The sequence below is a fragment of the Heterodontus francisci genome, chromosome 9, assembly GCF_036365525.1.
Source record: "Heterodontus francisci isolate sHetFra1 chromosome 9, sHetFra1.hap1, whole genome shotgun sequence".
Lineage (NCBI taxonomy): Eukaryota > Metazoa > Chordata > Chondrichthyes > Heterodontiformes > Heterodontidae > Heterodontus > Heterodontus francisci.
Window position 1 is genome coordinate 116,125,804 of NC_090379.1, and position 10,698 is coordinate 116,136,501.

The window sequence follows — 10,698 nt, forward strand, 5'->3', positions numbered from 1 at the left end:
CTCTACTAAAGGACAAGACAAGTCACAGACATTTTTTTTGAAAAAAGGAGACTGCAGGGGTAACACCTGAAGAACAATGGGTTTCGCCCTCCCAGATTATGGGTCATAAAATGAGTCAGTGATTCTCAAGATGCAAACGTACCAAGCCAGATGGGAACAGTGGAAGGCCCAGGTGGCTCTGTGAAACCTGATTTCTGGACTTTGCATGTTGGAACAGGACAATAAGCTATTGCCTTTTGAGTCCAGATAACTAAGATTTTCTGAAGGCAGACAGGCTATAAGGAAGACACCCAGTGGTTGCAGCTGAGAGAGAGAGAGAGAGAGAGAGAGAGAGAGAACACCTGCTCTCTGAAGCTTAATACAGTAAAAGGCTGCGAAGACTTGAACCTGTTTTGAAAGTTGAAGCTTGCAGCGAAGCAGAAGACCAACAGAATCACTAGGCATTATTCATGGGCATCCAGTGAGTGAAGAGGATATTGATTTTTGAAAAGGTCTGGGAGATCCAACCCGTTGCGACTAGAATGAGTTTGAGACTTATAGCTGCAAATGATTTTGCCATCAAAAAGGACTAATGTTTAAGTGTGGTGTGGGGTTTAAGTATTTTAAGAAGTAAATACCTTTCTTTAAGTAGCTGATACCTCAGATTACAAAGTATTATTTAGTTTAGTTAATGGTATTTCTTTTAATTATAATAAAAACCTTCATGTGAAATTGTGTAATTCTTAAAATTGGCCTGGGGGTTCATACCTCATTTTTTACATTAACTAACACAAGGCAATGGAATTAGAGTTGATAAATCCAATTGAATTACTATAGTTGGCACAGGCATGGTGAACTGAATCGCCTCCTTTTTTGAATATTGAACTTGCAACATGACTAAATTATTCATCGTGTTAGACTTGGCTGAGCGGTAGTATGCTTGTCTGAGTAAGGAGGTTGTGGGTTCGAGTCAAACTCCAGTCTTGAACATGTACTCCAGGCTAACACTTGAATGTAGTAATGGGGGAGTATTGCAGTGTCAGAAGTGGTGTCTTTTGAACAAGATGTTAAACTAAGGGACCCTTCCCCCTGCCAGGAGGGCTTAAAAGATTCCATGGCACTATTTTGAAAAGCAGGTGAGTTCAGTGACCTTGCCAACAAGTATTCCTCAACCAAGACTTAAACATATTATCTAATCATTATCTCAGGGCTGCACTTGGAAGCTTGCTTTAAGCAAATTGACTAACAAGCTTCCTTACATAAGTGATGACACTTTAAGGTATTTTGTTTTGGGTTGTTCCAAGGTTGTGAAAGGCATTATAAAAGTACAAGTTAAGACACATAGCAATAGAAACATCCAACTATATACAAACTTTACCATCCATATGTAGACACTCAAAGGAGAGCAAAAATACAGCAAGTCCCACAAGCAAGAGACGGAAAACAATCAATACCCACAGATGCAAGAATGAACTGTTTATTTTCAATATGAAACTGAGTGGTAGATCATTTGAAGTCTAGGAATTCAGATATAGAATTTTCAGGTAACATTCATGAAAAAAACTCTAGCCTGCGTTCAGCAACACTTCAGTGCATTACACTGATTCTTCCCAACATAAAACTGAAATTGTTTCTGCCTTTCTTCCAACAGTGCACAGTAATCACTTTTATCCGCCACTGTTCGTGCAAGGAAATGATACCTGAACTGCATTCCTCACTGCTGCAAAAAAGCATTTTTTTTTATCGGTTTCATCCAAGGTCCACGAGTATTAACAATATTCAGAACATTATGATGAATTTTCCAGAAAAAGCACAATTCATCACTTAAAGTTTAAAGCATCCAAGAAAAGGCAACTATAATTTGGTAGACTTGTGGCTACGAAGCTTAAAAATGCATGTTACAGTTAGCATGCAGATTGTAATAAACTAGAATGAAAATTCTAATCAGCATTGTGGTATGATTTACAGCTCACTACAGCATACTCGGTGGCCTGGTGTTTCTTACAATTTAACAATATAAAAAGAATTTTTTTTTTAAAGACAACACATTGCAAACTCTAGGCCAGTCATGAAGTGACGGCACTCGCCAATGACCTCAAACTCTCAGGATCTCTGACATGGGTTTCACTTTTTCCCATGTTAGCTTGATTCCGACACCAAATGTAGGGGATCTCCAGGTGGCTAGCAACATTGATGTCAAACATACTAATAAGCCAATCACAATGAAGAATTTGCAGGCAGCAAACAGGAAGTAAAATGCACAGTTCATCTTTCATGGTTTATAAATTTTACAGAGAGCAAAATAAAGATTGAAACATGCACATTTGAAACAAATACCAAGCGATAAATTAAACACTATGGAGTTATTATAATGGAAAAATGATATTACACAAATATAAAATTCGTTTTTCAGGGCCAGAGGTAGTCCAGCAGTAGTTATGACTTAGAACGGCATTAACAAGCTTTAACTTTTTTTTTTACAGCAATATTAGTGCAAAAAGGGACGTTCGCATCAGTTCAAATGATTTCTAAAGATTGTCATCTGTGGGAACTTCAACAGTGCACACTGAGGAGGAGCAGGGAATCACTGTCAGCAACTCCTGGATTTCCACATTTATCTGCACATGTGCAGATGCCAGAAGTTTGTCAGTTTTACAGTTGTAATGATGGTGAACATTGACAGTTTTGCCAAAGTTACAACCACAATATCCGTGCCATTAAAATGTTCAGTATTTTAATCTTTCCTTTTATTCTATTTCAGTATCTTGCTGCTTCCATAAGGTATCCATTCAATTGTTAGGGTGGGGGACTAGGGTATTACATTTCTACTGTCAATACCCAACAGGAGCCAATCTAAATCAAAGAACAAAGAACAGTACAGCACAGGAACAGGCCATTCGTCCCTCCAAGCCTGCGCCGATCTTGATGCCTGCCTAAACTAAAACCTTCTGCACTTCCGGGGTCCATATCCCTCTATTCCCATCCTATTCATGTATTTGTCAAGATGCCTCTTAAACGTCGCTATCGAACCTGCTTCCACCACCTACCCCGGCAGCAAGTTCCAGGCACTCACCACCCTCTGTGTAAAAAGCTTGCCTCGCACATCCCCTCTAATCTTTGCCCCTCGCACCTTAAACCTATGTCCCCTAGTAACTGACTCTTCCACCCTGGGAAAAAGCTTCTGACTATCCACTCTGTCTATGCCGCTCACAACTTTGTAAACCTCTATCATGTCACCCCTCCACCTCCGTCGTTCCAGTGAAAACAATCCAACTTTATCCAACCTCTCCTCATAGCTAATACATTCCAGACCAGGGAACATCCTGGTAAACCTCTTCTGTACCCTCTACCAAAGCCTCCACGTCCTTCTGGTAGTGTGGCGACCAGAATTGTACGCAATATTCCAAGTGTGGCCTAACTAAGGTTCTGTACAGCTGCAGCATGACTTGCCAATTTTTATACTCCCAAAGCCCTGACCGATGAAGGCAAGCATGCCGTATGCCTTCTTGACTACCTTATCCACCTGCGTTGCCACTTTCAGTGATCTGTGGACCTGTACGCCCAGATCTCTCTGCCTGTCAATACTCCGAAGGGTTCTGCCATTTACAGTATACTTCCCACCTGTATTAGACCTTCCAAAATGCATTACCTCACATTTGTCCGGATTAAACTCCATCTGCCATTTCTCCGCCCAAGTCTCCAACCGATCTATATCCTGCTGTATCCTCTGACAATCCTCGTCACTATCCGCAACTCCTCCAACCTTTGTGTCGTCCGCAAACTTACTAATCAGACCAGCTACATTTTCCCCCAAATCATTTATATATACTATGAACAGCAAAGGTCCCAGCACTGATCCCTGAGGAACACCACTAGTCACAGCCCTCCATTCAGAAAAGCAGCCTTCCACTGCTACCCTCGGTCTTCTATGACCGAGCCAGTTCTGTATCCACCTTGCCAGCTCACCTCTGATCGTGTGACTTCACTTTTTGTACCAGTCTGCCATGAGGGACCTTGTCAAAGGCTTTACTGAAGTCCATGTAGACAACATCCACTGCCCTTCCTTCATCAATTATCTTCGTCACTTCCTCAAAAAACTCGATCAAAAGTTAGTGAGACACGACCTCCCCTTCACAAAACCATGCTGCCTCTCGCTAATAAGTTTGTCTGTTTCCAAATGGGAGTAAATCCTGTCCCGAAGAATCCTCTCCAATAATTTCCCGACCACTGACCTAAGGCTCACCAGCCTATAATTTCCTGGATTATCCTTACTACCCTTCTTAAACAAAGGAACAACATTGGCTATTCTCCAGTCTTCTGGGACCTCACCTGTAGCCAATGAGGATACAAAGATTTCTGGCAAGGCCCCAGCAATTTCATCCCTTGCCTCCCTCAGTATTCTGGGGTAGATCCCATCAGGCCCTGGGGACTTATCTATCAATGTTTTTCAAGATGCCCAACACTTCCTCCTTTTTGATATCGACATGACCCAGACTATCAACACACCCTTCCCCAAACTCATCATCCACCAAGTCCTTCTCTTTGGCGAATACTGATGCAAAGTACTCACTTAGTACCTCGCCCATTTCCTCTGGCATAGATTCCCTCTTCTGTCCTTGAATGGGCCAACCCTTTCCCTGGCTACCCTCTTGCTCTTTATATGCGTATAAAAAGCCTTGGGATTTTCCTTAATCCTGTTTGCCAATGACTTTTCATGACCCCTTTTAGCCCTCCTGACTCCTTGCTTAAGTTCCTTCCTACTTTCTTTATATTCCTCAAGGGCTTCGTCTGTTCCCAGCCTTCTAGCCCTTACGAATGCTTCCTTTTTCTGTTTGACTGGGCTCACAAAATCCCTCGTTATCCAAGTTCCCGAAACTTGCCAAACTTATCCTTCATCCTCACAGGAACATGCCGGTCCTGGATTCTAATCAACTGATGTTTGAAAGACTCCCATATGTCAGATGTTGATTTACCCTCAAACAGCTACCCTCAATCTAAATTCTTCAGTTCCTGCCTAATATTGTTATAATTATCCTTCCCCCAATTTAGCACCTTTACCCGAAGACTACCCTTATCCACAAGTACCTTAAAACTTATGGAATTATGGTCACTGTTCCCGAATGCTCCCCTACTGAAACTTCGACCACCTGTCCGGGCTCATTCCCCAATACCAGGTGCAGTACGGCCCCTTCCCTAGTTGGACTATCTACATATTGTTTCAAGAAGCTCTCCTGGATGCTCCTTTTAAATTCTGCCCCATCCAAGCCCCTAGCACTAAGTGAGTCCCAGTCAATATAGGGGAAGTTAAAACCACCCACCACTACAACCCTGTTACCTTTACATCTTTCCAAAATCTGTCTACATATCTGCTCCTCCACCTCCCGCTGGCTGTTGGGAGGCCTGTAGTAAACCCCCAACATTGTGACTGCACCCTTCCTATTCCTGAGCTCTACCCATATTGCCTCGCTGCATGAGCCCTCCGAGGTGTCCTCCCACAGTACAGCTGTGATATTCTCCTTAACCAGTAATGCAACTCCCCCACCCCTTTTACATCCCCCTCTATCCCGTCTGAAGCATCTAAATCCCCGAATGTTTAGCTGCCAATCCTGTCCTTCCCTCAACCAAGTCTCTGTAATAGCAAGTACTAATCCAAGCTCCAAGTTCATGTGCCTTACCTGTTATACTTCTCGCATTGAAACTAATGCACTTCAGACCACCAGTCCCACTGTGCTCAGCAACATCTCCCTGCCTGCTCTTCCTCTCAGTCTTACTGGCCTTATTCACTAGTTCCCCCTCAGTTATTTCACCTGCTGACCTACTGCTCTGGTTCCCATCCCCCTGCCACACTAGTTTAAACCCTCCCGAGTGACGCTAGCAAACCTCGCAGCCAGGATATTTGTGCCCCTCCAGTTTAGATGCAACCTATCTTTCCTGTACAGGTCCCACCTGTCCCGGAGGAAATCTATTGTACAATGTCTCAATTTCTACTTATCTTCCCCAGTGATAAGAATGCTTTGCGTCACCCAGCAACCCAATCAGGAATCTATGATTCAAATTAATCCCGGCCCTCTAAATGAGAATTCAATGCTTTTCCATGAAAGCTACTAATCATGTGAACTACATATCACCCGGTACACTGATTTTCAACTTAATTTCTCTCAAGGAACATTGATGTTCACGTGTCAGTGGATTTTTGGGAAGAAAACAGATCATGTACAAGCAGTTTAATGCCTATGTAGCATCTGCACACTAACTACAATAATAACTACAATAAATAATCACAAAGGGCCAATTGTCTTCATGGAAGTCTGGTGAATCTAAAGGCTAAAGTACAATTGCAACATTAAATTACAATAATTGCTGTAATTAAAGCCAATCACCATCAGTATTTCCTACCCCAGCATTTAGTACAGCATCTTTCCAAACACAGGCAAATTAACCAGATTTATCAAAAGCAGGTCTAAAACTTGCAAAACTCCATAAAACTATAAAGATATAGTCTTAGCCAGAGACCTATTGATGTAATAGGGAACAAAACTGAAGAATATTTACAAGTTTTGTTAATCCTCTGCCATCTTCTCTGAACTTTAGTATCCACTTGGTTTATTTGGTACCATTCCCGACCGGGTCAGAGCATATAACCTAGGCTGACACTTCAGCACAGTAATTAAGGGAGCACTGTCTCTTAGATGAGACATCAAACCAAGGACCCCCATCTGCCTTCTCAAATGCACGTAAAATATCCTATAGTATTAACTGGGAGAGCAGAGAGTTCTCCCAACACTGGTTAACAAACCTCCCTCAACCAAAACCACCGAAAGAGACTGATTTTCCTTCGATGTTTCATTTACTGTTTCTGGGACCTATGTGTACATCTGCTGCAATGTTTGCTTTTACAACAGTGACTGCAATTCAAAAGTAATCCACCAACTGTAAAGTGCTTTCAGATGTCCTGAGATTGTGATCATACAAACACAAGTCTTTCTTTAATATATGTTTGATTGGATCCATGCTGGGCAGGGGAGCCAAGTTTTTTTTTATTTGTGCATAGGATGTTGACATTGTTAACAAGGCCAGCATTTATTGCCCATCTCTAAACGTAACACCATAAGGGCTTTCATGGTAAAGCATTGAATTCTCATTTAGAGGGCCTCAGCAAGAAGGAAGATACTTGGCAAGCACATTCAACCACACGCCCAACAAGTGGCATGAGGGGTCCACTTTACATGGATGATTTTCAAAATTTGTCATATAGTAGAGATGGGTCACTCACTTTGATATGCAGGACCAAAGATAAACCTGGCTTCTCAGAAGTTCTACACTAGAAGTACTTTTGATGCATGTCTCTCAAATATAAAAAGGGTGCCAACTTCTTTAAAAATAATCTAACTTTATCTTTTGGGATCGATTGAAGTCTATTCCAGTTAGAACAGTGAGAGCTTTATACTTTGGCTATCAATCTATATATCTGAAGCTTACTGATCAGTGTCAGTAAAAACATGGTCAATGTTTAATTTCTGGAGAGCTCCCTAAACATTCTAACAACTGCTTGCCTACTTTAACTTGCCTGAAAGCTCTTACCTTCCTGGCTTTAAAATACTAACCATCTTGAATAGATTAATTACAACAGTACACCATGTTTAGAATAAAACTGTGACTCAATGAGCATGGTAGTTACAAAAGTCTTAGTGGACATGTTCATAAACAGGTGGTCAAAAATCACATTCCTAGTTTACAATGGCCATCATTAAAATAGATGCTGCCAAAAATTAGCTTCCAGTTACAAGATGAACATAAAATTAGAACACTGCTAACTAACTGAACCATACATCTGCTGCATGAATTCAAATCTTGATTCTGATCCATGCTAATCGCTACTTTTCCTTATTATCCTCAGAGGCACTCACTTAATTTGTTAAAATACAATCAGTAACAACACTCAGCAGGATTTCTTTGGAACAAATTTTATTTTGGAGCTGCTGACTTAACCATTGCACATTTTAAAACCTTAAAAATATGTTCCTGAAAACACAGATCTTTCTTTTTTGCATACGGACTTAACGGCATAAAAATTATCAAGTATTCCCAGGCACCAAATAAGGTACAGTAAAACCTTCAATCTTAAAAATTCAGATTTTTAGCTGCATCCATTTTGAACTTCCAAGCTCAAATCACATATTTCCTGCCTTTGATTTCAGTCTCCTCCAAGCACTATTTTCACCACAGCAGAGAGTTATATACTGATTTTCAGGACCCCAACAGAAACCTCTCTAGCGCCCTGCTAGATACCCTAGTTAGGAACGTCAAAAAAAGTCTACCCAGTCGCCTGTCAGGAGCACTACATAAATCTCACCGACTGCTGCTCCATTTGTAGATTTCATCCAATTTATTATCTACTATTGATTTTTCTAGACAGACCTTAACAAAGGATAATACCACCATCCAGGAAAACAGCTGATGTTTTAAAATAAAAATTCAGTCGATCTACAGCATCTACTTTCTTAGTGGTCTGGAAAATGACAAAACAAAATATTAACCCAAAAAAAGTCAGGATGAATTTGCTCAGTTTCCAATTATACTTTGTCCAAAGAACACTGAAAAGTTATTTTTCTAAATTTTATACACCTACAATTATGCATGACTTGTCAGTTAGTTTACACCTGATGCACAAGAAGCTTATTTTTGTATTTTGAATTACAAACAATGAAAACATATTTTTACCCACCCACAAAAGAGTATATAAATTTCACAGACAAAAAAAAGTGTTTTGAAATGAAGCTGTCCTGACATAAACCACATTACACTCCACTCATTATCTAAATTAAAATGTCAGTAACTAGCACTGCATTCTGTTCAAAAACAGGTCCACAGTGAGCTAATGCGTTATCTGGGCGTCATTTTTCAAATAAACATAACGTTTTATGTTGATGATCTAAATACATAAACTCAATGTTTTTTAAAAAGCCATGAGCGCTATAACTAACCACTTAGGGCAGAACACGAGTAAGTGCAATTGTCATTTTGAAAAATAAATTACTTTTATTTGAAAAAAAAATCATCGGATAATGAGCACATAAATTCGATGCCTCTGCACACATTCATGACGCAAAGGCATGAATGGAATACACCATGAGGCAATAACATTGCAGTGGAGTTGCATTTTCTGCGGCATCTCCCCTTCTGCCAATGGCAGCTGTATCGTCATTCCTTATTTCACGGATCCATTCTGGGAACATCTTGTCCTGTCAGGGCTAAATGTCCCGCACCACCCCCCAAAAAAAAAAATCAACTGCTGCGGCTGCTGCACTCAATTAGTTCAAAACAAATGTGTTGCGTCAAGATCAATGCCTTTTATACGATCGGAGAGCAAAGCAAGCCCCCCTTTCAAATAATACCTGGGAAGGGGAAGAGGGGGTTGCTCGCTCCTGCAAATCGCTCGCCCAAAATCAAAAAGGAACTACGACGCCTTCCCAACACGCACTTGCACATAATGCCTGCATTTGGAGATGACGTTGGCCGACAGGATCGGGTTGGGGGCGAAGGTGTTCAGCAGAAAGCACAGATAAATGCTGAGCGTCGACAAGAGTGTGTGCCAAACAACATGGGAGAAAAGGCGTGATGAAATTATAATCAGGTAGAGCGGGAGGGCTTAACTGAACGGTGTTATGCTTACATCTGATAAAACGGTACTCTTCAGATATAGGATGATAAATGATTCGGCAGGCTGTGGTTTAAGAAACCCGGGGGGTGGTGGGGGAGAATGAGTGGGCTCAAGGTTCCCTTCAGGCAAAGTATCATTTAACTCCAAATAAAGAGGAATCAGTGGAAGCTCTAAATAACAAAAAAAAAAGGGGGGGGGGGGGGAGACATCCCAAAAAACTAAAAGCAAGAATCAACCAGCAACAAGACAAACACACTCACACGAGCAGCATCTTTGTCTGCCCAGCCCGGTTGTAAAACACTGACCCCACTTGGGAGAACTATTACGACATTTTATCTTGTTCGCTGTCCAGTGCGGCCCATTAACCATGTGTTCAGTGACTACAAGGAACGGCACAGGGCCTGAGGCTTCAGGAAAAGCCGCTTACCTGTCAGATAACTCCACATCAGCAGCAGCAGCATCACATCACCCTCAGCAGCAGCGACATTCGCCCCCAGCTCACAGGGTTAATCGCCCGGCTCGCCTCGGCCCCGCTCCCCCTTCACGTTACAACCGGCGCAGATTTTTCTTCCGTCCTAGTTTCATCTTCCAATGTGTGTGTGGTGGTGGGGGGGGGAAATGAAAGGAATGTTTTTTTTAAAAAAAAACCTCGAAATAATAAATAAATGAAATTCCTCCTCCAGAGTCAGGACCAGGCGCTGGCTCCTCCTCCTCCTCCCTCCATTACTGCAGCAACCTCTTACGTCGCACTGTACCATCGCAACCGGCCGACTCAACTCAGGCCGACAAACGCCAGTCCCCGCCCACAGCCCTTTGCGCTTCTGCCATTGGACGGCGCCCATCACTCGAGGGCGGGGCGGCGACTGTTCGCCCGCCCTTGCCTCGCTTCCATTGGTGCCAGGCCACGCCCGTCACATGTCGTCACAGTACCTGCCCCATCCAGCCTCGGCTGATTGGAGAATCCTTTATCCCGCCTGCTTAACCCAAGAACCCGCCGCGCCACGCATTCCGGGAATTGTAGTTCCTCCAGGATGGCAAGGTGCTTGCTTTGTGTTACT

The 10,698-nt window shown here is 42.2% G+C and overlaps 1 protein-coding gene across 2 annotated transcripts in view; it reads right to left on the reverse strand.

Moving 5' to 3' along the window:
- ttbk2a (tau tubulin kinase 2a) overlaps positions 1 to 10,401 on the reverse strand; it is a 290,578-nt gene extending 280,177 nt beyond the window's left edge. For both annotated transcript variants that reach the window (XM_068039750.1, XM_068039749.1), the window contains exon 1: positions 10,068 to 10,401. The gene's annotated coding sequence lies outside the window, so the exon portion shown is untranslated. The remainder of the gene's footprint in view (positions 1 to 10,067) is intronic.
- Positions 10,402 to 10,698: the final 297 nt, after the last annotated feature.